General features: G+C 43.4%; 78 non-coding genes across 78 annotated transcripts; all 78 read right to left on the bottom strand.

Annotated features, from left to right (window-relative positions):
* Window positions 1-230: 230 nt before the first annotated feature.
* On the bottom strand, window positions 231-312 carry trnal-uag (transfer RNA leucine (anticodon UAG)). Its single transcript has one exon. It is a non-coding gene; the product is annotated as a tRNA-Leu (tRNA).
* Window positions 313-434: 122 nt separating this feature from the next.
* Window positions 435-505, bottom strand: trnag-ccc (transfer RNA glycine (anticodon CCC)). The gene has a single exon. It is a non-coding gene; the product is annotated as a tRNA-Gly (tRNA).
* A 95-nt stretch (window positions 506-600) lies between these two features.
* trnal-aag (transfer RNA leucine (anticodon AAG)) lies at window positions 601-682 on the bottom strand. The gene has a single exon. It is a non-coding gene; the product is annotated as a tRNA-Leu (tRNA).
* A 425-nt stretch (window positions 683-1,107) lies between these two features.
* On the bottom strand, window positions 1,108-1,189 carry trnal-uag (transfer RNA leucine (anticodon UAG)). The gene has a single exon. It is a non-coding gene; the product is annotated as a tRNA-Leu (tRNA).
* Window positions 1,190-1,311: 122 nt separating this feature from the next.
* Window positions 1,312-1,382, bottom strand: trnag-ccc (transfer RNA glycine (anticodon CCC)). The gene has a single exon. It is a non-coding gene; the product is annotated as a tRNA-Gly (tRNA).
* Window positions 1,383-1,477: 95 nt separating this feature from the next.
* trnal-aag (transfer RNA leucine (anticodon AAG)) lies at window positions 1,478-1,559 on the bottom strand. The gene has a single exon. It is a non-coding gene; the product is annotated as a tRNA-Leu (tRNA).
* A 404-nt stretch (window positions 1,560-1,963) lies between these two features.
* On the bottom strand, window positions 1,964-2,045 carry trnal-uag (transfer RNA leucine (anticodon UAG)). The gene has a single exon. It is a non-coding gene; the product is annotated as a tRNA-Leu (tRNA).
* A 122-nt stretch (window positions 2,046-2,167) lies between these two features.
* On the bottom strand, window positions 2,168-2,238 carry trnag-ccc (transfer RNA glycine (anticodon CCC)). The gene has a single exon. It is a non-coding gene; the product is annotated as a tRNA-Gly (tRNA).
* A 95-nt stretch (window positions 2,239-2,333) lies between these two features.
* Window positions 2,334-2,415, bottom strand: trnal-aag (transfer RNA leucine (anticodon AAG)). Its single transcript has one exon. It is a non-coding gene; the product is annotated as a tRNA-Leu (tRNA).
* A 410-nt stretch (window positions 2,416-2,825) lies between these two features.
* On the bottom strand, window positions 2,826-2,907 carry trnal-uag (transfer RNA leucine (anticodon UAG)). The gene has a single exon. It is a non-coding gene; the product is annotated as a tRNA-Leu (tRNA).
* A 122-nt stretch (window positions 2,908-3,029) lies between these two features.
* Window positions 3,030-3,100, bottom strand: trnag-ccc (transfer RNA glycine (anticodon CCC)). Its single transcript has one exon. It is a non-coding gene; the product is annotated as a tRNA-Gly (tRNA).
* A 95-nt stretch (window positions 3,101-3,195) lies between these two features.
* Window positions 3,196-3,277, bottom strand: trnal-aag (transfer RNA leucine (anticodon AAG)). Its single transcript has one exon. It is a non-coding gene; the product is annotated as a tRNA-Leu (tRNA).
* Window positions 3,278-3,690: 413 nt separating this feature from the next.
* trnal-uag (transfer RNA leucine (anticodon UAG)) lies at window positions 3,691-3,772 on the bottom strand. Its single transcript has one exon. It is a non-coding gene; the product is annotated as a tRNA-Leu (tRNA).
* Window positions 3,773-3,894: 122 nt separating this feature from the next.
* trnag-ccc (transfer RNA glycine (anticodon CCC)) lies at window positions 3,895-3,965 on the bottom strand. The gene has a single exon. It is a non-coding gene; the product is annotated as a tRNA-Gly (tRNA).
* Window positions 3,966-4,060: 95 nt separating this feature from the next.
* Window positions 4,061-4,142, bottom strand: trnal-aag (transfer RNA leucine (anticodon AAG)). Its single transcript has one exon. It is a non-coding gene; the product is annotated as a tRNA-Leu (tRNA).
* A 407-nt stretch (window positions 4,143-4,549) lies between these two features.
* On the bottom strand, window positions 4,550-4,631 carry trnal-uag (transfer RNA leucine (anticodon UAG)). Its single transcript has one exon. It is a non-coding gene; the product is annotated as a tRNA-Leu (tRNA).
* A 122-nt stretch (window positions 4,632-4,753) lies between these two features.
* Window positions 4,754-4,824, bottom strand: trnag-ccc (transfer RNA glycine (anticodon CCC)). The gene has a single exon. It is a non-coding gene; the product is annotated as a tRNA-Gly (tRNA).
* Window positions 4,825-4,919: 95 nt separating this feature from the next.
* trnal-aag (transfer RNA leucine (anticodon AAG)) lies at window positions 4,920-5,001 on the bottom strand. Its single transcript has one exon. It is a non-coding gene; the product is annotated as a tRNA-Leu (tRNA).
* Window positions 5,002-5,411: 410 nt separating this feature from the next.
* trnal-uag (transfer RNA leucine (anticodon UAG)) lies at window positions 5,412-5,493 on the bottom strand. Its single transcript has one exon. It is a non-coding gene; the product is annotated as a tRNA-Leu (tRNA).
* Window positions 5,494-5,615: 122 nt separating this feature from the next.
* trnag-ccc (transfer RNA glycine (anticodon CCC)) lies at window positions 5,616-5,686 on the bottom strand. Its single transcript has one exon. It is a non-coding gene; the product is annotated as a tRNA-Gly (tRNA).
* A 95-nt stretch (window positions 5,687-5,781) lies between these two features.
* Window positions 5,782-5,863, bottom strand: trnal-aag (transfer RNA leucine (anticodon AAG)). The gene has a single exon. It is a non-coding gene; the product is annotated as a tRNA-Leu (tRNA).
* A 419-nt stretch (window positions 5,864-6,282) lies between these two features.
* On the bottom strand, window positions 6,283-6,364 carry trnal-uag (transfer RNA leucine (anticodon UAG)). The gene has a single exon. It is a non-coding gene; the product is annotated as a tRNA-Leu (tRNA).
* A 122-nt stretch (window positions 6,365-6,486) lies between these two features.
* trnag-ccc (transfer RNA glycine (anticodon CCC)) lies at window positions 6,487-6,557 on the bottom strand. The gene has a single exon. It is a non-coding gene; the product is annotated as a tRNA-Gly (tRNA).
* A 95-nt stretch (window positions 6,558-6,652) lies between these two features.
* Window positions 6,653-6,734, bottom strand: trnal-aag (transfer RNA leucine (anticodon AAG)). Its single transcript has one exon. It is a non-coding gene; the product is annotated as a tRNA-Leu (tRNA).
* A 422-nt stretch (window positions 6,735-7,156) lies between these two features.
* On the bottom strand, window positions 7,157-7,238 carry trnal-uag (transfer RNA leucine (anticodon UAG)). Its single transcript has one exon. It is a non-coding gene; the product is annotated as a tRNA-Leu (tRNA).
* A 122-nt stretch (window positions 7,239-7,360) lies between these two features.
* On the bottom strand, window positions 7,361-7,431 carry trnag-ccc (transfer RNA glycine (anticodon CCC)). Its single transcript has one exon. It is a non-coding gene; the product is annotated as a tRNA-Gly (tRNA).
* Window positions 7,432-7,526: 95 nt separating this feature from the next.
* On the bottom strand, window positions 7,527-7,608 carry trnal-aag (transfer RNA leucine (anticodon AAG)). Its single transcript has one exon. It is a non-coding gene; the product is annotated as a tRNA-Leu (tRNA).
* Window positions 7,609-8,012: 404 nt separating this feature from the next.
* Window positions 8,013-8,094, bottom strand: trnal-uag (transfer RNA leucine (anticodon UAG)). Its single transcript has one exon. It is a non-coding gene; the product is annotated as a tRNA-Leu (tRNA).
* Window positions 8,095-8,216: 122 nt separating this feature from the next.
* Window positions 8,217-8,287, bottom strand: trnag-ccc (transfer RNA glycine (anticodon CCC)). Its single transcript has one exon. It is a non-coding gene; the product is annotated as a tRNA-Gly (tRNA).
* A 95-nt stretch (window positions 8,288-8,382) lies between these two features.
* On the bottom strand, window positions 8,383-8,464 carry trnal-aag (transfer RNA leucine (anticodon AAG)). The gene has a single exon. It is a non-coding gene; the product is annotated as a tRNA-Leu (tRNA).
* A 410-nt stretch (window positions 8,465-8,874) lies between these two features.
* On the bottom strand, window positions 8,875-8,956 carry trnal-uag (transfer RNA leucine (anticodon UAG)). Its single transcript has one exon. It is a non-coding gene; the product is annotated as a tRNA-Leu (tRNA).
* Window positions 8,957-9,078: 122 nt separating this feature from the next.
* trnag-ccc (transfer RNA glycine (anticodon CCC)) lies at window positions 9,079-9,149 on the bottom strand. The gene has a single exon. It is a non-coding gene; the product is annotated as a tRNA-Gly (tRNA).
* Window positions 9,150-9,244: 95 nt separating this feature from the next.
* Window positions 9,245-9,326, bottom strand: trnal-aag (transfer RNA leucine (anticodon AAG)). The gene has a single exon. It is a non-coding gene; the product is annotated as a tRNA-Leu (tRNA).
* A 419-nt stretch (window positions 9,327-9,745) lies between these two features.
* On the bottom strand, window positions 9,746-9,827 carry trnal-uag (transfer RNA leucine (anticodon UAG)). Its single transcript has one exon. It is a non-coding gene; the product is annotated as a tRNA-Leu (tRNA).
* A 122-nt stretch (window positions 9,828-9,949) lies between these two features.
* On the bottom strand, window positions 9,950-10,020 carry trnag-ccc (transfer RNA glycine (anticodon CCC)). Its single transcript has one exon. It is a non-coding gene; the product is annotated as a tRNA-Gly (tRNA).
* Window positions 10,021-10,115: 95 nt separating this feature from the next.
* trnal-aag (transfer RNA leucine (anticodon AAG)) lies at window positions 10,116-10,197 on the bottom strand. Its single transcript has one exon. It is a non-coding gene; the product is annotated as a tRNA-Leu (tRNA).
* A 404-nt stretch (window positions 10,198-10,601) lies between these two features.
* trnal-uag (transfer RNA leucine (anticodon UAG)) lies at window positions 10,602-10,683 on the bottom strand. Its single transcript has one exon. It is a non-coding gene; the product is annotated as a tRNA-Leu (tRNA).
* A 122-nt stretch (window positions 10,684-10,805) lies between these two features.
* On the bottom strand, window positions 10,806-10,876 carry trnag-ccc (transfer RNA glycine (anticodon CCC)). Its single transcript has one exon. It is a non-coding gene; the product is annotated as a tRNA-Gly (tRNA).
* A 95-nt stretch (window positions 10,877-10,971) lies between these two features.
* trnal-aag (transfer RNA leucine (anticodon AAG)) lies at window positions 10,972-11,053 on the bottom strand. The gene has a single exon. It is a non-coding gene; the product is annotated as a tRNA-Leu (tRNA).
* A 410-nt stretch (window positions 11,054-11,463) lies between these two features.
* Window positions 11,464-11,545, bottom strand: trnal-uag (transfer RNA leucine (anticodon UAG)). Its single transcript has one exon. It is a non-coding gene; the product is annotated as a tRNA-Leu (tRNA).
* A 122-nt stretch (window positions 11,546-11,667) lies between these two features.
* Window positions 11,668-11,738, bottom strand: trnag-ccc (transfer RNA glycine (anticodon CCC)). Its single transcript has one exon. It is a non-coding gene; the product is annotated as a tRNA-Gly (tRNA).
* Window positions 11,739-11,833: 95 nt separating this feature from the next.
* Window positions 11,834-11,915, bottom strand: trnal-aag (transfer RNA leucine (anticodon AAG)). Its single transcript has one exon. It is a non-coding gene; the product is annotated as a tRNA-Leu (tRNA).
* Window positions 11,916-12,334: 419 nt separating this feature from the next.
* trnal-uag (transfer RNA leucine (anticodon UAG)) lies at window positions 12,335-12,416 on the bottom strand. The gene has a single exon. It is a non-coding gene; the product is annotated as a tRNA-Leu (tRNA).
* A 122-nt stretch (window positions 12,417-12,538) lies between these two features.
* trnag-ccc (transfer RNA glycine (anticodon CCC)) lies at window positions 12,539-12,609 on the bottom strand. The gene has a single exon. It is a non-coding gene; the product is annotated as a tRNA-Gly (tRNA).
* A 95-nt stretch (window positions 12,610-12,704) lies between these two features.
* On the bottom strand, window positions 12,705-12,786 carry trnal-aag (transfer RNA leucine (anticodon AAG)). Its single transcript has one exon. It is a non-coding gene; the product is annotated as a tRNA-Leu (tRNA).
* A 401-nt stretch (window positions 12,787-13,187) lies between these two features.
* On the bottom strand, window positions 13,188-13,269 carry trnal-uag (transfer RNA leucine (anticodon UAG)). The gene has a single exon. It is a non-coding gene; the product is annotated as a tRNA-Leu (tRNA).
* A 122-nt stretch (window positions 13,270-13,391) lies between these two features.
* Window positions 13,392-13,462, bottom strand: trnag-ccc (transfer RNA glycine (anticodon CCC)). Its single transcript has one exon. It is a non-coding gene; the product is annotated as a tRNA-Gly (tRNA).
* A 95-nt stretch (window positions 13,463-13,557) lies between these two features.
* trnal-aag (transfer RNA leucine (anticodon AAG)) lies at window positions 13,558-13,639 on the bottom strand. Its single transcript has one exon. It is a non-coding gene; the product is annotated as a tRNA-Leu (tRNA).
* A 407-nt stretch (window positions 13,640-14,046) lies between these two features.
* Window positions 14,047-14,128, bottom strand: trnal-uag (transfer RNA leucine (anticodon UAG)). The gene has a single exon. It is a non-coding gene; the product is annotated as a tRNA-Leu (tRNA).
* A 122-nt stretch (window positions 14,129-14,250) lies between these two features.
* Window positions 14,251-14,321, bottom strand: trnag-ccc (transfer RNA glycine (anticodon CCC)). Its single transcript has one exon. It is a non-coding gene; the product is annotated as a tRNA-Gly (tRNA).
* A 95-nt stretch (window positions 14,322-14,416) lies between these two features.
* Window positions 14,417-14,498, bottom strand: trnal-aag (transfer RNA leucine (anticodon AAG)). Its single transcript has one exon. It is a non-coding gene; the product is annotated as a tRNA-Leu (tRNA).
* A 404-nt stretch (window positions 14,499-14,902) lies between these two features.
* trnal-uag (transfer RNA leucine (anticodon UAG)) lies at window positions 14,903-14,984 on the bottom strand. The gene has a single exon. It is a non-coding gene; the product is annotated as a tRNA-Leu (tRNA).
* A 122-nt stretch (window positions 14,985-15,106) lies between these two features.
* trnag-ccc (transfer RNA glycine (anticodon CCC)) lies at window positions 15,107-15,177 on the bottom strand. The gene has a single exon. It is a non-coding gene; the product is annotated as a tRNA-Gly (tRNA).
* A 95-nt stretch (window positions 15,178-15,272) lies between these two features.
* On the bottom strand, window positions 15,273-15,354 carry trnal-aag (transfer RNA leucine (anticodon AAG)). The gene has a single exon. It is a non-coding gene; the product is annotated as a tRNA-Leu (tRNA).
* A 404-nt stretch (window positions 15,355-15,758) lies between these two features.
* On the bottom strand, window positions 15,759-15,840 carry trnal-uag (transfer RNA leucine (anticodon UAG)). Its single transcript has one exon. It is a non-coding gene; the product is annotated as a tRNA-Leu (tRNA).
* Window positions 15,841-15,962: 122 nt separating this feature from the next.
* trnag-ccc (transfer RNA glycine (anticodon CCC)) lies at window positions 15,963-16,033 on the bottom strand. The gene has a single exon. It is a non-coding gene; the product is annotated as a tRNA-Gly (tRNA).
* A 95-nt stretch (window positions 16,034-16,128) lies between these two features.
* Window positions 16,129-16,210, bottom strand: trnal-aag (transfer RNA leucine (anticodon AAG)). Its single transcript has one exon. It is a non-coding gene; the product is annotated as a tRNA-Leu (tRNA).
* Window positions 16,211-16,617: 407 nt separating this feature from the next.
* On the bottom strand, window positions 16,618-16,699 carry trnal-uag (transfer RNA leucine (anticodon UAG)). The gene has a single exon. It is a non-coding gene; the product is annotated as a tRNA-Leu (tRNA).
* A 122-nt stretch (window positions 16,700-16,821) lies between these two features.
* Window positions 16,822-16,892, bottom strand: trnag-ccc (transfer RNA glycine (anticodon CCC)). The gene has a single exon. It is a non-coding gene; the product is annotated as a tRNA-Gly (tRNA).
* Window positions 16,893-16,987: 95 nt separating this feature from the next.
* Window positions 16,988-17,069, bottom strand: trnal-aag (transfer RNA leucine (anticodon AAG)). The gene has a single exon. It is a non-coding gene; the product is annotated as a tRNA-Leu (tRNA).
* A 404-nt stretch (window positions 17,070-17,473) lies between these two features.
* trnal-uag (transfer RNA leucine (anticodon UAG)) lies at window positions 17,474-17,555 on the bottom strand. Its single transcript has one exon. It is a non-coding gene; the product is annotated as a tRNA-Leu (tRNA).
* A 122-nt stretch (window positions 17,556-17,677) lies between these two features.
* trnag-ccc (transfer RNA glycine (anticodon CCC)) lies at window positions 17,678-17,748 on the bottom strand. The gene has a single exon. It is a non-coding gene; the product is annotated as a tRNA-Gly (tRNA).
* A 95-nt stretch (window positions 17,749-17,843) lies between these two features.
* On the bottom strand, window positions 17,844-17,925 carry trnal-aag (transfer RNA leucine (anticodon AAG)). Its single transcript has one exon. It is a non-coding gene; the product is annotated as a tRNA-Leu (tRNA).
* Window positions 17,926-18,329: 404 nt separating this feature from the next.
* Window positions 18,330-18,411, bottom strand: trnal-uag (transfer RNA leucine (anticodon UAG)). Its single transcript has one exon. It is a non-coding gene; the product is annotated as a tRNA-Leu (tRNA).
* A 122-nt stretch (window positions 18,412-18,533) lies between these two features.
* Window positions 18,534-18,604, bottom strand: trnag-ccc (transfer RNA glycine (anticodon CCC)). The gene has a single exon. It is a non-coding gene; the product is annotated as a tRNA-Gly (tRNA).
* Window positions 18,605-18,699: 95 nt separating this feature from the next.
* Window positions 18,700-18,781, bottom strand: trnal-aag (transfer RNA leucine (anticodon AAG)). The gene has a single exon. It is a non-coding gene; the product is annotated as a tRNA-Leu (tRNA).
* Window positions 18,782-19,188: 407 nt separating this feature from the next.
* Window positions 19,189-19,270, bottom strand: trnal-uag (transfer RNA leucine (anticodon UAG)). The gene has a single exon. It is a non-coding gene; the product is annotated as a tRNA-Leu (tRNA).
* A 122-nt stretch (window positions 19,271-19,392) lies between these two features.
* On the bottom strand, window positions 19,393-19,463 carry trnag-ccc (transfer RNA glycine (anticodon CCC)). Its single transcript has one exon. It is a non-coding gene; the product is annotated as a tRNA-Gly (tRNA).
* Window positions 19,464-19,558: 95 nt separating this feature from the next.
* trnal-aag (transfer RNA leucine (anticodon AAG)) lies at window positions 19,559-19,640 on the bottom strand. The gene has a single exon. It is a non-coding gene; the product is annotated as a tRNA-Leu (tRNA).
* A 404-nt stretch (window positions 19,641-20,044) lies between these two features.
* Window positions 20,045-20,126, bottom strand: trnal-uag (transfer RNA leucine (anticodon UAG)). The gene has a single exon. It is a non-coding gene; the product is annotated as a tRNA-Leu (tRNA).
* A 122-nt stretch (window positions 20,127-20,248) lies between these two features.
* trnag-ccc (transfer RNA glycine (anticodon CCC)) lies at window positions 20,249-20,319 on the bottom strand. The gene has a single exon. It is a non-coding gene; the product is annotated as a tRNA-Gly (tRNA).
* A 95-nt stretch (window positions 20,320-20,414) lies between these two features.
* trnal-aag (transfer RNA leucine (anticodon AAG)) lies at window positions 20,415-20,496 on the bottom strand. The gene has a single exon. It is a non-coding gene; the product is annotated as a tRNA-Leu (tRNA).
* Window positions 20,497-20,903: 407 nt separating this feature from the next.
* On the bottom strand, window positions 20,904-20,985 carry trnal-uag (transfer RNA leucine (anticodon UAG)). The gene has a single exon. It is a non-coding gene; the product is annotated as a tRNA-Leu (tRNA).
* A 122-nt stretch (window positions 20,986-21,107) lies between these two features.
* Window positions 21,108-21,178, bottom strand: trnag-ccc (transfer RNA glycine (anticodon CCC)). Its single transcript has one exon. It is a non-coding gene; the product is annotated as a tRNA-Gly (tRNA).
* Window positions 21,179-21,273: 95 nt separating this feature from the next.
* Window positions 21,274-21,355, bottom strand: trnal-aag (transfer RNA leucine (anticodon AAG)). The gene has a single exon. It is a non-coding gene; the product is annotated as a tRNA-Leu (tRNA).
* A 407-nt stretch (window positions 21,356-21,762) lies between these two features.
* trnal-uag (transfer RNA leucine (anticodon UAG)) lies at window positions 21,763-21,844 on the bottom strand. The gene has a single exon. It is a non-coding gene; the product is annotated as a tRNA-Leu (tRNA).
* A 122-nt stretch (window positions 21,845-21,966) lies between these two features.
* Window positions 21,967-22,037, bottom strand: trnag-ccc (transfer RNA glycine (anticodon CCC)). The gene has a single exon. It is a non-coding gene; the product is annotated as a tRNA-Gly (tRNA).
* Window positions 22,038-22,132: 95 nt separating this feature from the next.
* On the bottom strand, window positions 22,133-22,214 carry trnal-aag (transfer RNA leucine (anticodon AAG)). The gene has a single exon. It is a non-coding gene; the product is annotated as a tRNA-Leu (tRNA).
* Window positions 22,215-22,239: the final 25 nt, after the last annotated feature.

Below are 22,239 nucleotides of genomic sequence, written 5' to 3'. Positions count from 1 at the left end.
AATTCAACAACAACAACAACAACAACAACAACAACAACAACAACAACAATTATCTTGATGTATTTGTTAAAAAAAAAGAAAATTGAACAGCAGTTCAAATGCTTCAGCTTACTTCCATAGAATAGGTGTACCAAGAAACATGCCGTGGCATTTGTTACTACGTCTCTAGGGAGTCACAAGTCCTTCTGTTGCTTCTTGTGAAAAGGGGGCAGGGGTGAAAAAAATCCATATGGCAGCGGTGGGATTCGAACCCACGCCTCCAGAGAGACTGGAGCCTAAATCCAGCGCCTTAGACCGCTCGGCCACACTACCGCATTGCAAGCTTTCTGTCCCCCAGGTTTCGTACTATACGCCGCTAACGCAATTCAACTACTACAATTGTAAAATTTTAACGTAATTATTGGTTTGAAAACACAAACGCTGCCTTATCAGCTTGCGCCAACTGGGAATTGAACCCAGGTCACAAGAATGGGAATCTTGTATGATACCACTACACCATTGGCGCTGACATGTTTGCGTGTATGCAAATATTCCATGGAACGGAATATTTTCTTTTACAGCAGTTCAAAAGACCGAAGTGGGGTTGAAAAAAAAACAATATGGCAGCGGTGGGATTTGAACCCACGCCTCCGGAGAGACTGGAGCCTTAATCCAGCGCCTTAGACCGCTCGGCCACGCTACCACAACACTTACTCTTGGCCACCCAGGTTCCAAACTATACAATGCTAGTGCAATTCAACAACAACAACAACAACAACAAGAACAACAACAACAACAACTATTTTGATGTATTTGCAAAAAAAAGAAAAATGAACAGCAGTTCCAATGCTTCAGCTTTACTTACTACCACAACACTAACCCTTAGCCACCCAGTTTCCATACTATACACTGCTAGTACAATTCAACAACAACAACAACAACAACAATTATCTTGATGTATTTGTTAAAAAAAAAGAAAATTGAACAGCAGTTCAAATGCTTCAGCTTACTTCCATAGAATAGGTGTACCAAGAAACATGCCGTGGCATTTGTTACTACGTCTCTAGGGAGTCACAAGTCCTTCTGTTGCTTCTTGTGAAAAGGGGGCAGGGGTGAAAAAAATCCATATGGCAGCGGTGGGATTCGAACCCACGCCTCCAGAGAGACTGGAGCCTAAATCCAGCGCCTTAGACCGCTCGGCCACACTACCGCATTGCAAGCTTTCTGCCCCCCAGGTTTCGTACTATACGCCGCTAACGCAATTCAACTAGTACAATTGTAAAATTTTAACGTAATTATTGGTTTGAAAACACAAACGCTGCCTTATCAGCTTGCGCCAACTGGGAATTGAACCCAGGTCACAAGAATGGGAATCTTGTATGATACCACTACACCATTGGCGCTGACATGTTTGCGTGTATGCAAATATTCCATGGAACGGAATATTTTCTTTTACAGCAGTTCAAAAGACCGAAGTGGGGTTGAAAAAAAAATAATATGGCAGCGGTGGGATTTGAACCCACGCCTCCGGAGAGACTGGAGCCTTAATCCAGCACCTTAGACCGCTCGGCCACGCTACCACAACACTTACTCTTGGCCACCCAGGTTCCAAACTATACAATGCTAGTGCAATTCAACAACAACACCAACAACTATTTTGATGTATTTGCAAAAAAAAGAAAAATGAACAGCAGTTCCAATGCTTCAGCTTTACTTACTACCACAACACTAACCCTTAGCCACCCAGGTTCCATACTATACACTGCTAGTACAATTCAACAACAACAACAACAACAACAACAATTATCTTGATGTATTTGTTAAAAAAAAAGAAAATTGAACAGCAGTTCAAATGCTTCAGCTTACTTCCATAGAATAGGTGTACCAAGAAACATGCCGTGGCATTTGTTACTACGTCTCTAGGGAGTCACAAGTCCTTCTGTTGCTTCTTGTGAAAAGGGGGCAGGGGTGAAAAAAATCCATATGGCAGCGGTGGGATTCGAACCCACGCCTCCAGAGAGACTGGAGCCTAAATCCAGCGCCTTAGACCGCTCGGCCACACTACCGCATTGCAAGCTTTCTGCCCCCCAGGTTTCGTACTATACGCCGCTAACGCAATTCAACTACTACAATTGTAAAATGTTAACGTAATTATTGGTTTGAAAACACAAACGCTGCCTTATCAGCTTGCGCCAACTGGGAATTGAACCCAGGTCACAAGAATGGGAATCTTGTATGATACCACTACACCATTGGCGCTGACATGTTTGCGTGTATGCAAATATTCCATGGAACGGAATATTTTCTTTTACAGCAGTTCAAAAGACCGAAGTGGGGTTGAAAAAAAAACAATATGGCAGCGGTGGGATTTGAACCCACGCCTCCGGAGAGACTGGAGCCTTAATCCAGCGCCTTAGACCACTCGGCCACGCTACCACAACACTTACTCTTGGCCACCCAGGTTCCAAACTATACAATGCTAGTGCAATTCAACAACAACAACAACAACAACTATTTTGATGTATTTGCAAAAAAAAGAAAAATGAACAGCAGTTCCAATGCTTCAGCTTTACTTACTACCACAACACTAACCCTTAGCCACCCAGGTTCCATACTATACACTGCTAGTACAATTCAACAACAACAACAACAACAACAACAACAATTATCTTGATGTATTTGTTAAAAAAAAAGAAAATTGAACAGCAGTTCAAATGCTTCAGCTTACTTCCATAGAATAGGTGTACCAAGAAGCATGCCGTGGCATTTGTTACTACGTCTCTAGGGAGTCACAAGTCCTTCTGTTGCTTCTTGTGAAAAGGGGGCAGGGGTGAAAAAAATCCATATGGCAGCGGTGGGATTCGAACCCACGCCTCCAGAGAGACTGGAGCCTAAATCCAGCGCCTTAGACCGCTCGGCCACACTACCGCATTGCAAGCTTTCTGCCCCCCAGGTTTCGTACTATACGCCGCTAACGCAATTCAACTACTACAATTGTAAAATTTTAACGTAATTATTGGTTTGAAAACACAAACGCTGCCTTATCAGCTTGCGCCAACTGGGAATTGAACCCAGGTCACAAGAATGGGAATCTTGTATGATACCACTACACCATTGGCGCTGACATGTTTGCGTGTATGCAAATATTCCATGGAACGGAATATTTTCTTTTACAGCAGTTCAAAAGACCGAAGTGGGGTTGAAAAAAAAACAATATGGCAGCGGTGGGATTTGAACCCACGCCTCCGGAGAGACTGGAGCCTTAATCCAGCACCTTAGACCGCTCGGCCACGCTACCACAACACTTTCTCTTGGCCACCCAGGTTCCAAACTATACAATGCTAGTGCAATTCAACAACAACAACAACAACAACAACTATTTTGATGTATTTGCAAAAAAAAGAAAAATGAACAGCAGTTCCAATGCTTCAGCTTTACTTACTACCACAACACTAACCCTTAGCCACCCAGGTTCCATACTATACACTGCTAGTACAATTCAACAACAACAACAACAACAACAACAACAATTATCTTGATGTATTTGTTAAAAAAAAAGAAAATTGAACAGCAGTTCAAATGCTTCAGCTTACTTCCATAGAATAGGTGTACCAAGAAACATGCCGTGGCATTTGTTACTACGTCTCTAGGGAGTCACAAGTCCTTCTGTTGCTTCTTGTGAAAAGGGGGCAGGGGTGAAAAAAATCCATATGGCAGCGGTGGGATTCGAACCCACGCCTCCAGAGAGACTGGAGCCTAAATCCAGCGCCTTAGACCGCTCGGCCACACTACCGCATTGCAAGGGTTCTGTCCCCCAGGTTTCGTACTATACGCCGCTAACGCAATTCAACTAGTACAATTGTAAAATTTTAACGTAATTATTGGTTTGAAAACACAAACGCTGCCTTATCAGCTTGCGCCAACTGGGAATTGAACCCAGGTCACAAGAATGGGAATCTTGTATGATACCACTACACCATTGGCGCTGACATGTTTGCGTGTATGCAAATATTCCATGGAACGGAATATTTTCTTTTACAGCAGTTCAAAAGACCGAAGTGGGGTTGAAAAAAAAATAATATGGCAGCGGTGGGATTTGAACCCACGCCTCCGGAGAGACTGGAGCCTTAATCCAGCGCCTTAGACCGCTCGGCCACGCTACCACAACACTTACTCTTGGCCACCCAGGTTCCAAACTATACAATGCTAGTGCAATTCAACAACAACACCAACAACTATTTTGATGTATTTGCAAAAAAAAGAAAAATGAACAGCAGTTCCAATGCTTCAGCTTTACTTACTACCACAACACTAACCCTTAGCCACCCAGGTTCCATACTATACACTGCTAGTACAATTCAACAACAACAACAACAACAACAACAACAATTATCTTGATGTATTTGTTAAAAAAAAAGAAAATTGAACAGCAGTTCAAATGCTTCAGCTTACTTCCATAGAATAGGTGTACCAAGAAACATGCCGTGGCATTTGTTACTACGTCTCTAGGGAGTCACAAGTCCTTCTGTTGCTTCTTGTGAAAAGGGGGCAGGGGTGAAAAAAATCCATATGGCAGCGGTGGGATTCGAACCCACGCCTCCAGAGAGACTGGAGCCTAAATCCAGCGCCTTAGACCGCTCGGCCACACTACCGCATTGCAAGCTTTCTGCCCCCCAGGTTTCGTACTATACGCCGCTAACGCAATTCAACTACTACAATTGTAAAATGTTAACGTAATTATTGGTTTGAAAACACAAACGCTGCCTTATCAGCTTGCGCCAACTGGGAATTGAACCCAGGTCACAAGAATGGGAATCTTGTATGATACCACTACACCATTGGCGCTGACATGTTTGCGTGTATGCAAATATTCCATGGAACGGAATATTTTCTTTTACAGCAGTTCAAAAGACCGAAGTGGGGTTGAAAAAAAAACAATATGGCAGCGGTGGGATTTGAACCCACGCCTCCGGAGAGACTGGAGCCTTAATCCAGCGCCTTAGACCACTCGGCCACGCTACCACAACACTTACTCTTGGCCACCCAGGTTCCAAACTATACAATGCTAGTGCAATTCAACAACAACAACAACAACAACTATTTTGATGTATTTGCAAAAAAAAGAAAAATGAACAGCAGTTCCAATGCTTCAGCTTTACTTACTACCACAACACTAACCCTTAGCCACCCAGGTTCCATACTATACACTGCTAGTACAATTCAACAACAACAACAACAACAACAACAACAATTATCTTGATGTATTTGTTAAAAAAAAAGAAAATTGAACAGCAGTTCAAATGCTTCAGCTTACTTCCATAGAATAGGTGTACCAAGAAGCATGCCGTGGCATTTGTTACTACGTCTCTAGGGAGTCACAAGTCCTTCTGTTGCTTCTTGTGAAAAGGGGGCAGGGGTGAAAAAAATCCATATGGCAGCGGTGGGATTCGAACCCACGCCTCCAGAGAGACTGGAGCCTAAATCCAGCGCCTTAGACCGCTCGGCCACACTACCGCATTGCAAGCTTTCTGCCCCCCAGGTTTCGTACTATACGCCGCTAACGCAATTCAACTACTACAATTGTAAAATTTTAACGTAATTATTGGTTTGAAAACACAAACGCTGCCTTATCAGCTTGCGCCAACTGGGAATTGAACCCAGGTCACAAGAATGGGAATCTTGTATGATACCACTACACCATTGGCGCTGACATGTTTGCGTGTATGCAAATATTCCATGGAACGGAATATTTTCTTTTACAGCAGTTCAAAAGACCGAAGTGGGGTTGAAAAAAAAACAATATGGCAGCGGTGGGATTTGAACCCACGCCTCCGGAGAGACTGGAGCCTTAATCCAGCACCTTAGACCGCTCGGCCACGCTACCACAACACTTTCTCTTGGCCACCCAGGTTCCAAACTATACAATGCTAGTGCAATTCAACAACAACAACAACAACAACAACTATTTTGATGTATTTGCAAAAAAAAGAAAAATGAACAGCAGTTCCAATGCTTCAGCTTTACTTACTACCACAACACTAACCCTTAGCCACCCAGGTTCCATACTATACACTGCTAGTACAATTCAACAACAACAACAACAACAACAACAACAACAACAATTATCTTGATGTATTTGTTAAAAAAAAAGAAAATTGAACAGCAGTTCAAATGCTTCAGCTTACTTCCATAGAATAGGTGTACCAAGAAACATGCCGTGGCATTTGTTACTACGTCTCTAGGGAGTCACAAGTCCTTCTGTTGCTTCTTGTGAAAAGGGGGCAGGGGTGAAAAAAATCCATATGGCAGCGGTGGGATTCGAACCCACGCCTCCAGAGAGACTGGAGCCTAAATCCAGCGCCTTAGACCGCTCGGCCACACTACCGCATTGCAAGCTTTCTGCCCCCCAGGTTTCGTACTATACGCCGCTAACGCAATTCAACTACTACAATTGTAAAATTTTAACGTAATTATTGGTTTGAAAACACAAACGCTGCCTTATCAGCTTGCGCCAACTGGGAATTGAACCCAGGTCACAAGAATGGGAATCTTGTATGATACCACTACACCATTGGCGCTGACATGTTTGCGTGTATGCAAATATTCCATGGAACGGAATATTTTCTTTTACAGCAGTTCAAAAGACCGAAGTGGGGTTGAAAAAAAAACAATATGGCAGCGGTGGGATTTGAACCCACGCCTCCGGAGAGACTGGAGCCTTAATCCAGCGCCTTAGACCGCTCGGCCACGCTACCACAACACTTACTCTTGGCCACCCAGGTTCCAAACTATACAATGCTAGTGCAATTCAACAACAACAACAACAACAACAACAACTATTTTGATGTATTTGCAAAAAAAAGAAAAATGAACAGCAGTTCCAATGCTTCAGCTTTACTTACTACCACAACACTAACCCTTAGCCACCCAGGTTCCATACTATACACTGCTAGTACAATTCAACAACAACAACAACAACAACAACAACAACAACAATTATCTTGATGTATTTGTTAAAAAAAAAGAAAATTGAACAGCAGTTCAAATGCTTCAGCTTACTTCCATAGAATAGGTGTACCAAGAAACATGCCGTGGCATTTGTTACTACGTCTCTAGGGAGTCACAAGTCCTTCTGTTGCTTCTTGTGAAAAGGGGGCAGGGGTGAAAAAAATCCATATGGCAGCGGAGGGATTCGAACCCACGCCTCCAGAGAGACTGGAGCCTAAATCCAGCGCCTTAGACCGCTCGGCCACACTACCGCATTGCAAGCTTTCTGCCCCCCAGGTTTCGTACTATACGCCGCTAACGCAATTCAACTACTACAATTGTAAAATTTTAACGTAATTATTGGTTTGAAAACACAAACGCTGCCTTATCAGCTTGCGCCAACTGGGAATTGAACCCAGGTCACAAGAATGGGAATCTTGTATGATACCACTACACCATTGGCGCTGACATGTTTGCGTGTATGCAAATATTCCATGGAACGGAATATTTTCTTTTACAGCAGTTCAAAAGACCGAAGTGGGGTTGAAAAAAAAACAATATGGCAGCGGTGGGATTTGAACCCACGCCTCCGGAGAGACTGGAGCCTTAATCCAGCGCCTTAGACCGCTCGGCCACGCTACCACAACACTTACTCTTGGCCACCCAGGTTCCAAACTATACAATGCTAGTGCAATTCAACAACAACACCAACAACTATTTTGATGTATTTGCAAAAAAAAGAAAAATGAACAGCAGTTCCAATGCTTCAGCTTTACTTACTACCACAACACTAACCCTTAGCCACCCAGGTTCCATACTATACACTGCTAGTACAATTCAACAACAACAACAACAACAACAACAATTATCTTGATGTATTTGTTAAAAAAAAAGAAAATTGAACAGCAGTTCAAATGCTTCAGCTTACTTCCATAGAATAGGTGTACCAAGAAACATGCCGTGGCATTTGTTACTACGTCTCTAGGGAGTCACAAGTCCTTCTGTTGCTTCTTGTGAAAAGGGGGCAGGGGTGAAAAAAATCCATATGGCAGCGGTGGGATTCGAACCCACGCCTCCAGAGAGACTGGAGCCTAAATCCAGCGCCTTAGACCGCTCGGCCACACTACCGCATTGCAAGCTTTCTGCCCCCCAGGTTTCGTACTATACGCCGCTAACGCAATTCAACTACTACAATTGTAAAATGTTAACGTAATTATTGGTTTGAAAACACAAACGCTGCCTTATCAGCTTGCGCCAACTGGGAATTGAACCCAGGTCACAAGAATGGGAATCTTGTATGATACCACTACACCATTGGCGCTGACATGTTTGCGTGTATGCAAATATTCCATGGAACGGAATATTTTCTTTTACAGCAGTTCAAAAGACCGAAGTGGGGTTGAAAAAAAAACAATATGGCAGCGGTGGGATTTGAACCCACGCCTCCGGAGAGACTGGAGCCTTAATCCAGCGCCTTAGACCACTCGGCCACGCTACCACAACACTTACTCTTGGCCACCCAGGTTCCAAACTATACAATGCTAGTGCAATTCAACAACAACAACAACAACAACTATTTTGATGTATTTGCAAAAAAAAGAAAAATGAACAGCAGTTCCAATGCTTCAGCTTTACTTACTACCACAACACTAACCCTTAGCCACCCAGGTTCCATACTATACACTGCTAGTACAATTCAACAACAACAACAACAACAACAACAACAATTATCTTGATGTATTTGTTAAAAAAAAAGAAAATTGAACAGCAGTTCAAATGCTTCAGCTTACTTCCATAGAATAGGTGTACCAAGAAGCATGCCGTGGCATTTGTTACTACGTCTCTAGGGAGTCACAAGTCCTTCTGTTGCTTCTTGTGAAAAGGGGGCAGGGGTGAAAAAAATCCATATGGCAGCGGTGGGATTCGAACCCACGCCTCCAGAGAGACTGGAGCCTAAATCCAGCGCCTTAGACCGCTCGGCCACACTACCGCATTGCAAGCTTTCTGCCCCCCAGGTTTCGTACTATACGCCGCTAACGCAATTCAACTACTACAATTGTAAAATTTTAACGTAATTATTGGTTTGAAAACACAAACGCTGCCTTATCAGCTTGCGCCAACTGGGAATTGAACCCAGGTCACAAGAATGGGAATCTTGTATGATACCACTACACCATTGGCGCTGACATGTTTGCGTGTATGCAAATATTCCATGGAACGGAATATTTTCTTTTACAGCAGTTCAAAAGACCGAAGTGGGGTTGAAAAAAAAACAATATGGCAGCGGTGGGATTTGAACCCACGCCTCCGGAGAGACTGGAGCCTTAATCCAGCACCTTAGACCGCTCGGCCACGCTACCACAACACTTTCTCTTGGCCACCCAGGTTCCAAACTATACAATGCTAGTGCAATTCAACAACAACAACAACAACAACAACTATTTTGATGTATTTGCAAAAAAAAGAAAAATGAACAGCAGTTCCAATGCTTCAGCTTTACTTACTACCACAACACTAACCCTTAGCCACCCAGGTTCCATACTATACACTGCTAGTACAATTCAACAACAACAACAACAACAACAACAACAACAACAATTATCTTGATGTATTTGTTAAAAAAAAAGAAAATTGAACAGCAGTTCAAATGCTTCAGCTTACTTCCATAGAATAGGTGTACCAAGAAACATGCCGTGGCATTTGTTACTACGTCTCTAGGGAGTCACAAGTCCTTCTGTTGCTTCTTGTGAAAAGGGGGCAGGGGTGAAAAAAATCCATATGGCAGCGGTGGGATTCGAACCCACGCCTCCAGAGAGACTGGAGCCTAAATCCAGCGCCTTAGACCGCTCGGCCACACTACCGCATTGCAAGGGTTCTGTCCCCCAGGTTTCGTACTATACGCCGCTAACGCAATTCAACTAGTACAATTGTAAAATTTTAACGTAATTATTGGTTTGAAAACACAAACGCTGCCTTATCAGCTTGCGCCAACTGGGAATTGAACCCAGGTCACAAGAATGGGAATCTTGTATGATACCACTACACCATTGGCGCTGACATGTTTGCGTGTATGCAAATATTCCATGGAACGGAATATTTTCTTTTACAGCAGTTCAAAAGACCGAAGTGGGGTTGAAAAAAAAATAATATGGCAGCGGTGGGATTTGAACCCACGCCTCCGGAGAGACTGGAGCCTTAATCCAGCGCCTTAGACCGCTCGGCCACGCTACCACAACACTTACTCTTGGCCACCCAGGTTCCAAACTATACAATGCTAGTGCAATTCAACAACAACACCAACAACTATTTTGATGTATTTGCAAAAAAAAGAAAAATGAACAGCAGTTCCAATGCTTCAGCTTTACTTACTACCACAACACTAACCCTTAGCCACCCAGGTTCCATACTATACACTGCTAGTACAATTCAACAACAACAACAACAACAACAACAATTATCTTGATGTATTTGTTAAAAAAAAAGAAAATTGAACAGCAGTTCAAATGCTTCAGCTTACTTCCATAGAATAGGTGTACCAAGAAACATGCCGTGGCATTTGTTACTACGTCTCTAGGGAGTCACAAGTCCTTCTGTTGCTTCTTGTGAAAAGGGGGCAGGGGTGAAAAAAATCCATATGGCAGCGGTGGGATTCGAACCCACGCCTCCAGAGAGACTGGAGCCTAAATCCAGCGCCTTAGACCGCTCGGCCACACTACCGCATTGCAAGCTTTCTGCCCCCCAGGTTTCGTACTATACGCCGCTAACGCAATTCAACTACTACAATTGTAAAATGTTAACGTAATTATTGGTTTGAAAACACAAACGCTGCCTTATCAGCTTGCGCCAACTGGGAATTGAACCCAGGTCACAAGAATGGGAATCTTGTATGATACCACTACACCATTGGCGCTGACATGTTTGCGTGTATGCAAATATTCCATGGAACGGAATATTTTCTTTTACAGCAGTTCAAAAGACCGAAGTGGGGTTGAAAAAAAAACAATATGGCAGCGGTGGGATTTGAACCCACGCCTCCGGAGAGACTGGAGCCTTAATCCAGCGCCTTAGACCACTCGGCCACGCTACCACAACACTTACTCTTGGCCACCCAGGTTCCAAACTATACAATGCTAGTGCAATTCAACAACAACAACAACAACAACTATTTTGATGTATTTGCAAAAAAAAGAAAAATGAACAGCAGTTCCAATGCTTCAGCTTTACTTACTACCACAACACTAACCCTTAGCCACCCAGGTTCCATACTATACACTGCTAGTACAATTCAACAACAACAACAACAACAACAACAACAATTATCTTGATGTATTTGTTAAAAAAAAAGAAAATTGAACAGCAGTTCAAATGCTTCAGCTTACTTCCATAGAATAGGTGTACCAAGAAGCATGCCGTGGCATTTGTTACTACGTCTCTAGGGAGTCACAAGTCCTTCTGTTGCTTCTTGTGAAAAGGGGGCAGGGGTGAAAAAAATCCATATGGCAGCGGTGGGATTCGAACCCACGCCTCCAGAGAGACTGGAGCCTAAATCCAGCGCCTTAGACCGCTCGGCCACACTACCGCATTGCAAGCTTTCTGCCCCCCAGGTTTCGTACTATACGCCGCTAACGCAATTCAACTACTACAATTGTAAAATTTTAACGTAATTATTGGTTTGAAAACACAAACGCTGCCTTATCAGCTTGCGCCAACTGGGAATTGAACCCAGGTCACAAGAATGGGAATCTTGTATGATACCACTACACCATTGGCGCTGACATGTTTGCGTGTATGCAAATATTCCATGGAACGGAATATTTTCTTTTACAGCAGTTCAAAAGACCGAAGTGGGGTTGAAAAAAAAACAATATGGCAGCGGTGGGATTTGAACCCACGCCTCCGGAGAGACTGGAGCCTTAATCCAGCACCTTAGACCGCTCGGCCACGCTACCACAACACTTTCTCTTGGCCACCCAGGTTCCAAACTATACAATGCTAGTGCAATTCAACAACAACAACAACAACAACAACTATTTTGATGTATTTGCAAAAAAAAGAAAAATGAACAGCAGTTCCAATGCTTCAGCTTTACTTACTACCACAACACTAACCCTTAGCCACCCAGGTTCCATACTATACACTGCTAGTACAATTCAACAACAACAACAACAACAACAACAACAACAACAATTATCTTGATGTATTTGTTAAAAAAAAAGAAAATTGAACAGCAGTTCAAATGCTTCAGCTTACTTCCATAGAATAGGTGTACCAAGAAACATGCCGTGGCATTTGTTACTACGTCTCTAGGGAGTCACAAGTCCTTCTGTTGCTTCTTGTGAAAAGGGGGCAGGGGTGAAAAAAATCCATATGGCAGCGGTGGGATTCGAACCCACGCCTCCAGAGAGACTGGAGCCTAAATCCAGCGCCTTAGACCGCTCGGCCACACTACCGCATTGCAAGCTTTCTGCCCCCCAGGTTTCGTACTATACGCCGCTAACGCAATTCAACTACTACAATTGTAAAATTTTAACGTAATTATTGGTTTGAAAACACAAACGCTGCCTTATCAGCTTGCGCCAACTGGGAATTGAACCCAGGTCACAAGAATGGGAATCTTGTATGATACCACTACACCATTGGCGCTGACATGTTTGCGTGTATGCAAATATTCCATGGAACGGAATATTTTCTTTTACAGCAGTTCAAAAGACCGAAGTGGGGTTGAAAAAAAAACAATATGGCAGCAGTGGGATTTGAACCCACGCCTCCGGAGAGACTGGAGCCTTAATCCAGCGCCTTAGACCGCTCGGCCACGCTACCACAACACTTACTCTTGGCCACCCAGGTTCCAAACTATACAATGCTAGTGCAATTCAACAACAACAACAACAACTATTTTGATGTATTTGCAAAAAAAAGAAAAATGAACAGCAGTTCCAATGCTTCAGCTTTACTTACTACCACAACACTAACCCTTAGCCACCCAGGTTCCATACTATACACTGCTAGTACAATTCAACAACAACAACAACAACAACAATTATCTTGATGTATTTGTTAAAAAAAAAGAAAATTGAACAGCAGTTCAAATGCTTCAGCTTACTTCCATAGAATAGGTGTACCAAGAAACATGCCGTGGCATTTGTTACTACGTCTCTAGGGAGTCACAAGTCCTTCTGTTGCTTCTTGTGAAAAGGGGGCAGGGGTGAAAAAAATCCATATGGCAGCGGTGGGATTCGAACCCACGCCTCCAGAGAGACTGGAGCCTAAATCCTGCGCCTTAGACCGCTCGGCCACACTACCGCATTGCAAGCTTTCTGCCCCCCAGGTTTCGTACTATACGCCGCTAACGCAATTCAACTAGTACAATTGTAAAATTTTAACGTAATTATTGGTTTGAAAACACAAACGCTGCCTTATCAGCTTGCGCCAACTGGGAATTGAACCCAGGTCACAAGAATGGGAATCTTGTATGATACCACTACACCATTGGCGCTGACATGTTTGCGTGTATGCAAATATTCCATGGAACGGAATATTTTCTTTTACAGCAGTTCAAAAGACCGAAGTGGGGTTGAAAAAAAAACAACATGGCAGCGGTGGGATTTGAACCCACGCCTCCGGAGAGACTGGAGCCTTAATCCAGCGCCTTAGACCGCTCGGCCACGCTACCACAACACTTACTCTTGGCCACCCAGGTTCCAAACTATACAATGCTAGTGCAATTCAACAACAACAACAACAACAACTATTTTGATGTATTTGCAAAAAAAAGAAAAATGAACAGCAGTTCCAATGCTTCAGCTTTACTTACTACCACAACACTAACCCTTAGCCACCCAGGTTCCATACTATACACTGCTAGTACAATTCAACAACAACAACAACAACAACAACAATTATCTTGATGTATTTGTTAAAAAAAAAGAAAATTGAACAGCAGTTCAAATGCTTCAGCTTACTTCCATAGAATAGGTGTACCAAGAAACATGCCGTGGCATTTGTTACTACGTCTCTAGGGAGTCACAAGTCCTTCTGTTGCTTCTTGTGAAAAGGGGGCAGGGGTGAAAAAAATCCATATGGCAGCGGTGGGATTCGAACCCACGCCTCCAGAGAGACTGGAGCCTAAATCCAGCGCCTTAGACCGCTCGGCCACACTACCGCATTGCAAGCTTACTGCCCCCCAGGTTTCGTACTATACGCCGCTAACGCAATTCAACTACTACAATTGTAAAATTTTAACGTAATTATTGGTTTGAAAACACAAACGCTGCCTTATCAGCTTGCGCCAACTGGGAATTGAACCCAGGTCACAAGAATGGGAATCTTGTATGATACCACTACACCATTGGCGCTGACATGTTTGCGTGTATGCAAATATTCCATGGAACGGAATATTTTCTTTTACAGCAGTTCAAAAGACCGAAGTGGGGTTGAAAAAAAAACAATATGGCAGCGGTGGGATTTGAACCCACGCCTCCGGAGAGACTGGAGCCTTAATCCAGCGCCTTAGACCGCTCGGCCACGCTACCACAACACTTACTCTTGGCCACCCAGGTTCCAAACTATACAATGCTAGTGCAATTCAACAACAACAACAACAACTATTTTGATGTATTTGCAAAAAAAAGAAAAATGAACAGCAGTTCCAATGCTTCAGCTTTACTTACTACCACAACACTAACCCTTAGCCACCCAGGTTCCATACTATACACTGCTAGTACAATTCAACAACAACAACAACAACAACAACAATTATCTTGATGTATTTGTTAAAAAAAAAGAAAATTGAACAGCAGTTCAAATGCTTCAGCTTACTTCCATAGAATAGGTGGACCAAGAAACATGCCGTGGCATTTGTTACTACGTCTCTAGGGAGTCACAAGTCCTTCTGTTGCTTCTTGTGAAAAGGGGGCAGGGGTGAAAAAAATCCATATGGCAGCGGTGGGATTCGAACCCACGCCTCCAGAGAGACTGGAGCCTAAATCCAGCGCCTTAGACCGCTCGGCCACACTACCGCATTGCAAGCTTTCTGCCCCCCAGGTTTCGTACTATACGCCGCTAACGCAATTCAACTACTACAATTGTAAAATTTTAACGTAATTATTGGTTTGAAAACACAAACGCTGCCTTATCAGCTTGCGCCAACTGGGAATTGAACCCAGGTCACAAGAATGGGAATCTTGTATGATACCACTACACCATTGGCGCTGACATGTTTGCGTGTATGCAAATATTCCATGGAACGGAATATTTTCTTTTACAGCAGTTCAAAAGACCGAAGTGGGGTTGAAAAAAAAACAATATGGCAGCGGTGGGATTTGAACCTACGCCTCCGGAGAGACTGGAGCCTTAATCCAGCGCCTTAGACCGCTCGGCCACGCTACCACAACACTTACTCTTGGCCACCCAGGTTCCAAACTATACAATGCTAGTGCAATTCAACAACAACAACAACAACTATTTTGATGTATTTGCAAAAAAAAGAAAAATGAACAGCAGTTCCAATGCTTCAGCTTTACTTACTACCACAACACTAACCCTTAGCCACCCAGGTTCCATACTATACACTGCTAGTACAATTCAACAACAACAACAACAACAACAACAATTATCTTGATGTATTTGTTAAAAAAAAAGAAAATTGAACAGCAGTTCAAATGCTTCAGCTTACTTCCATAGAATAGGTGGACCAAGAAACATGCCGTGGCATTTGTTACTACGTCTCTAGGGAGTCACAAGTCCTTCTGTTGCTTCTTGTGAAAAGGGGGCAGGGGTGAAAAAAATCCATATGGCAGCGGTGGGATTCGAACCCACGCCACCAGAGAGACTGGAGCCTAAATCCAGCGCCTTAGACCGCTCGGCCACACTACCGCATTGCAAGCTTTCTGCCCCCCAGGTTTCGTACTATACGCCGCTAACGCAATTCAACTAATCCAATTGTAAAATTTTAACGTAATTATTGGTTTGAAAACACAAACGCTGCCTTATCAGCTTGCGCCAACTGGGAATTGAACCCAGGTCTCAAGAATGGGAATCTTGTATGATACCACTACACCATTGGCGCTGACATGTTTGCGTGTATGCAAATATTCCATGGAACGGAATATTTTCTTTTACAGCAGTTCAAAAGACCGAAGTGGGGTTGAAAAAAAAACAATATGGCAGCGGTGGGATTTGAACCCACGCCTCCGGAGAGACTGGAGCCTTAATCCAGCGCCTTAGACCGCTCGGCCACGCTACCACAACACTTACTCTTGGCCACCCAGGTTCCAAACTATACAATGCTAGTGCAATTCAACAACAACAACAACAACAACTATTTTGATGTATTTGCAAAAAAAAGAAAAATGAACAGCAGTTCCAATGCTTCAGCTTTACTTACTACCACAACACTAACCCTTAGCCACCCAGGTTCCATACTATACACTGCTAGTACAATTCAACAACAACAACAACAACAACAACAATTATCTTGATGTATTTGTTAAAAAAAAAGAAAATTGAACAGCAGTTCAAATGCTTCAGCTTACTTCCATAGAATAGGTGGACCAAGAAACATGCCGTGGCATTTGTTACTACGTCTCTAGGGAGTCACAAGTCCTTCTGTTGCTTCTTGTGAAAAGGGGGCAGGGGTGAAAAAAATCCATATGGCAGCGGTGGGATTCGAACCCACGCCTCCAGAGAGACTGGAGCCTAAATCCAGCGCCTTAGACCGCTCGGCCACACTACCGCATTGCAAGCTTTCTGCCCCCCAGGTTTCGTACTATACGCCGCTAACGCAATTCAACTACTACAATTGTAAAATTTTAACGTAATTATTGGTTTGAAAACACAAACGCTGCCTTATCAGCTTGCGCCAACTGGGAATTGAAACCAGGTCACAAGAATGGGAATCTTGTATGATACCACTACACCATTGGCGCTGACATGTTTGCGTGTATGCAAATATTCCATGGAACGGAATATTTTCTTTTACAGCAGTTCAAAAGACCGAAGTGGGGTTGAAAAAAAAACAATATGGCAGCGGTGGGATTTGAACCCACGCCTCCGGAGAGACTGGAGCCTTAATCCAGCGCCTTAGACCGCTCGGCCACGCTACCACAACACTTACTCTTGGCCACCCAGGTTCCAAACTATACAATGCTAGTGCAATTCAACAACAACAACAACAACTATTTTGATGTATTTGCAAAAAAAAGAAAAATGAACAGCAGTTCCAATGCTTCAGCTTTACTTACTACCACAACACTAACCCTTAGCCACCCAGGTTCCATACTATACACTGCTAGTACAATTCAACAACAACAACAACAACAACAACAATTATCTTGATGTATTTGTTAAAAAAAAAGAAAATTGAACAGCAGTTCAAATGCTTCAGCTTACTTCCATAGAATAGGTGTACCAAGAAACATGCCGTGGCATTTGTTACTACGTCTCTAGGGAGTCACAAGTCCTTCTGTTGCTTCTTGTGAAAAGGGGGCAGGGGTGAAAAAAATCCATATGGCAGCGGTGGGATTCGAACCCACGCCTCCAGAGAGACTGGAGCCTAAATCCAGCGCCTTAGACCGCTCGGCCACACTACCGCATTGCAAGCTTTCTGCCCCCCAGGTTTCGTACTATACGCCGCTAACGCAATTCAACTACTACAATTGTAAAATTTTAACGTAATTATTGGTTTGAAAACACAAACGCTGCCTTATCAGCTTGCGCCAACTGGGAATTGAACCCAGGTCACAAGAATGGGAATCTTGTATGATACCACTACACCATTGGCGCTGACATGTTTGCGTGTATGCAAATATTCCATGGAACGGAATATTTTCTTTTACAGCAGTTCAAAAGACCGAAGTGGGGTTGAAAAAAAAACAATATGGCAGCGGTGGGATTTGAACCCACGCCTCCGGAGAGACTGGAGCCTTAATCCAGCGCCTTAGACCGCTCGGCCACGCTACCACAACACTTACTCTTGGCCACCCAGGTTCCAAACTATACAATGCTAGTGCAATTCAACAACAACAACAACAACTATTTTGATGTATTTGCAAAAAAAAGAAAAATGAACAGCAGTTCCAATGCTTCAGCTTTACTTACTACCACAACACTAACCCTTAGCCACCCAGGTTCCATACTATACACTGCTAGTACAATTCAACAACAACAACAACAACAACAACAATTATCTTGATGTATTTGTTAAAAAAAAAGAAAATTGAACAGCAGTTCAAATGCTTCAGCTTACTTCCATAGAATAGGTGTACCAAGAAACATGCCGTGGCATTTGTTACTACGTCTCTAGGGAGTCACAAGTCCTTCTGTTGCTTCTTGTGAAAAGGGGGCAGGGGTGAAAAAAATCCATATGGCAGCGGTGGGATTCGAACCCACGCCTCCAGAGAGACTGGAGCCTAAATCCAGCGCCTTAGACCGCTCGGCCACACTACCGCATTGCAAGCTTTCTGCCCCCCAGGTTTCGTACTATACGCCGCTAACGCAATTCAACTAATACAATTGTAAAATTTTAACGTAATTATTGGTTTGAAAACACAAACGCTGCCTTATCAGCTTGCGCCAACTGGGAATTGAACCCAGGTCTCAAGAATGGGAATCTTGTATGATACCACTACACCATTGGCGCTGACATGTTTGCGTGTATGCAAATATTCCATGGAACGGAATATTTTCTTTTACAGCAGTTCAAAAGACCGAAGTGGGGTTGAAAAAAAAACAATATGGCAGCGGTGGGATTTGAACCCACGCCTCCGGAGAGACTGGAGCCTTAATCCAGCGCCTTAGACCGCTCGGCCACGCTACCACAACACTTACTCTTGGCCACCCAGGTTCCAAACTATACAATGCTAGTGCAATTCAACAACAACAACAACAACAACTATTTTGATGTATTTGCAAAAAAAAGAAAAATGAACAGCAGTTCCAATGCTTCAGCTTTACTTACTACCACAACACTAACCCTTAGCCACCCAGGTTCCATACTATACACTGCTAGTACAATTCAACAACAACAACAACAACAACAACAATTATCTTGATGTATTTGTTAAAAAAAAAGAAAATTGAACAGCAGTTCAAATGCTTCAGCTTACTTCCATAGAATAGGTGTACCAAGAAACATGCCGTGGCATTTGTTACTACGTCTCTAGGGAGTCACAAGTCCTTCTGTTGCTTCTTGTGAAAAGGGGGCAGGGGTGAAAAAAATCCATATGGCAGCGGTGGGATTCGAACCCACGCCTCCAGAGAGACTGGAGCCTAAATCCAGCGCCTTAGACCGCTCGGCCACACTACCGCATTGCAAGCTTTCTGCCCCCCAGGTTTCGTACTATACGCCGCTAACGCAATTCAACTACTACAATTGTAAAATTTTAACGTAATTATTGGTTTGAAAACACAAACGCTGCCTTATCAGCTTGCGCCAACTGGGAATTGAACCCAGGTCACAAGAATGGGAATCTTGTATGATACCACTACACCATTGGCGCTGACATGTTTGCGTGTATGCAAATATTCCATGGAACGGAATATTTTCTTTTACAGCAGTTCAAAAGACCGAAGTGGGGTTGAAAAAAAAACAATATGGCAGCGGTGGGATTTGAACCCACGCCTCCGGAGAGACTGGAGCCTTAATCCAGCGCCTTAGACCGCTCGGCCACGCTACCACAACACTTACTCTTGGCCACCCAGGTTCCAAACTATACAATGCTAGTGCAATTCAACAACAACAACAACAACTATTTTGATGTATTTGCAAAAAAAAGAAAAATGAACAGCAGTTCCAATGCTTCAGCTTTACTTACTACCACAACACTAACCCTTAGCCACCCAGGTTCCATACTATACACTGCTAGTACAATTCAACAACAACAACAACAACAACAACAATTATCTTGATGTATTTGTTAAAAAAAAAGAAAATTGAACAGCAGTTCAAATGCTTCAGCTTACTTCCATAGAATAGGTGGACCAAGAAACATGCCGTGGCATTTGTTACTACGTCTCTAGGGAGTCACAAGTCCTTCTGTTGCTTCTTGTGAAAAGGGGGCAGGGGTGAAAAAAATCCATATGGCAGCGGTGGGATTCGAACCCACGCCTCCAGAGAGACTGGAGCCTAAATCCAGCGCCTTAGACCGCTCGGCCACACTACCGCATTGCAAGCTTTCTGCCCCCCAGGTTTCGTACTATACGCCGCTAACGCAATTCAACTAATACAATTGTAAAATTTTAACGTAATTATTGGTTTGAAAACACAAACGCTGCCTTATCAGCTTGCGCCAACTGGGAATTGAACCCAGGTCTCAAGAATGGGAATCTTGTATGATACCACTACACCATTGGCGCTGACATGTTTGCGTGTATGCAAATATTCCATGGAACGGAATATTTTCTTTTACAGCAGTTCAAAAGACCGAAGTGGGGTTGAAAAAAAAACAATATGGCAGCGGTGGGATTTGAACCCACGCCTCCGGAGAGACTGGAGCCTTAATCCAGCGCCTTAGACCGCTCGGCCACGCTACCACAACACTTACTCTTGGCCACCCAGGTTCCAAACTATACAATGCTAGTGCAATTCAACAACAACAACAACAACAACTATTTTGATGTATTTGCAAAAAAAAGAAAAATGAACAGCAGTTCCAATGCTTCAGCTTTACTTACTACCACAACACTAACCCTTAGCCACCCAGGTTCCATACTATACACTGCTAGTACAATTCAACAACAACAACAACAACAACAACAATTATCTTGATGTATTTGTTAAAAAAAAAGAAAATTGAACAGCAGTTCAAATGCTTCAGCTTACTTCCATAGAATAGGTGTACCAAGAAACATGCCGTGGCATTTGTTACTACGTCTCTAGGGAGTCACAAGTCCTTCTGTTGCTTCTTGTGAAAAGGGGGCAGGGGTGAAAAAAATCCATATGGCAGCGGTGGGATTCGAACCCACGCCTCCAGAGAGACTGGAGCCTAAATCCAGCGCCTTAGACCGCTCGGCCACACTACCGCATTGCAAGCTTTCTGCCCCCCAGGTTTCGTACTATACGCCGCTAACGCAATTCAACTAATACAATTGTAAAATTTTAACGTAATTATTGGTTTGAAAACACAAACGCTGCCTTATCAGCTTGCGCCAACTGGGAATTGAACCCAGGTCTCAAGAATGGGAATCTTGTATGATACCACTACACCATTGGCGCTGACATGTTTGCGTGTATGCAAATATTCCATGGAACGGAATATTTTCTTTTACAGCAGTTCAAAAGACCGAAGTGGGGTTGAAAAAAAAACAATATGGCAGCGGTGGGATTTGAACCCACGCCTCCGGAGAGACTGGAGCCTTAATCCAGCGCCTTAGACCGCTCGGCCACGCTACCACAACACTTACTCTTGGCCACCCAGGTTCCAAACTATACAATGCTAGTGCAATTCAACAACAACAACAACAACAACTATTTTGATGTATTTGCAAAAAAAAGAAAAATGAACAGCAGTTCCAATGCTTCAGCTTTACTTACTACCACAACACTAACCCTTAGCCACCCAGGTTCCATACTATACACTGCTAGTACAATTCAACAACAACAACAACAACAACAACAATTATCTTGATGTATTTGTTAAAAAAAAAGAAAATTGAACAGCAGTTCAAATGCTTCAGCTTACTTCCATAGAATAGGTGTACCAAGAAACATGCCGTGGCATTTGTTACTACGTCTCTAGGGAGTCACAAGTCCTTCTGTTGCTTCTTGTGAAAAGGGGGCAGGGGTGAAAAAAATCCATATGGCAGCGGTGGGATTCGAACCCACGCCTCCAGAGAGACTGGAGCCTAAATCCAGCGCCTTAGACCGCTCGGCCACACTACCGCATTGCAAGCTTTCTGCCCCCCAGGTTTCGTACTATACGCCGCTAACGCAATTCAACTACTACAATTGTAAAATTTTAACGTAATTATTGGTTTGAAAACACAAACGCTGCCTTATCAGCTTGCGCCAACTGGGAATTGAACCCAGGTCACAAGAATGGGAATCTTGTATGATACCACTACACCATTGGCGCTGACATGTTTGCGTGTATGCAAATATTCCATGGAACGGAATATTTTCTTTTACAGCAGTTCAAAAGACCGAAGTGGGGTTGAAAAAAAAACAATATGGCAGCGGTGGGATTTGAACCCACGCCTCCGGAGAGACTGGAGCCTTAATCCAGCGCCTTAGACCGCTCGGCCACGCTACCACAACACTTACTCTTGGCCACCCAG

The sequence above is a fragment of the Acipenser ruthenus genome, chromosome 50, assembly GCF_902713425.1.
Source record: "Acipenser ruthenus chromosome 50, fAciRut3.2 maternal haplotype, whole genome shotgun sequence".
Lineage (NCBI taxonomy): Eukaryota > Metazoa > Chordata > Actinopteri > Acipenseriformes > Acipenseridae > Acipenser > Acipenser ruthenus.
This window is presented reverse-complemented; position numbering and strand designations above follow the sequence as displayed.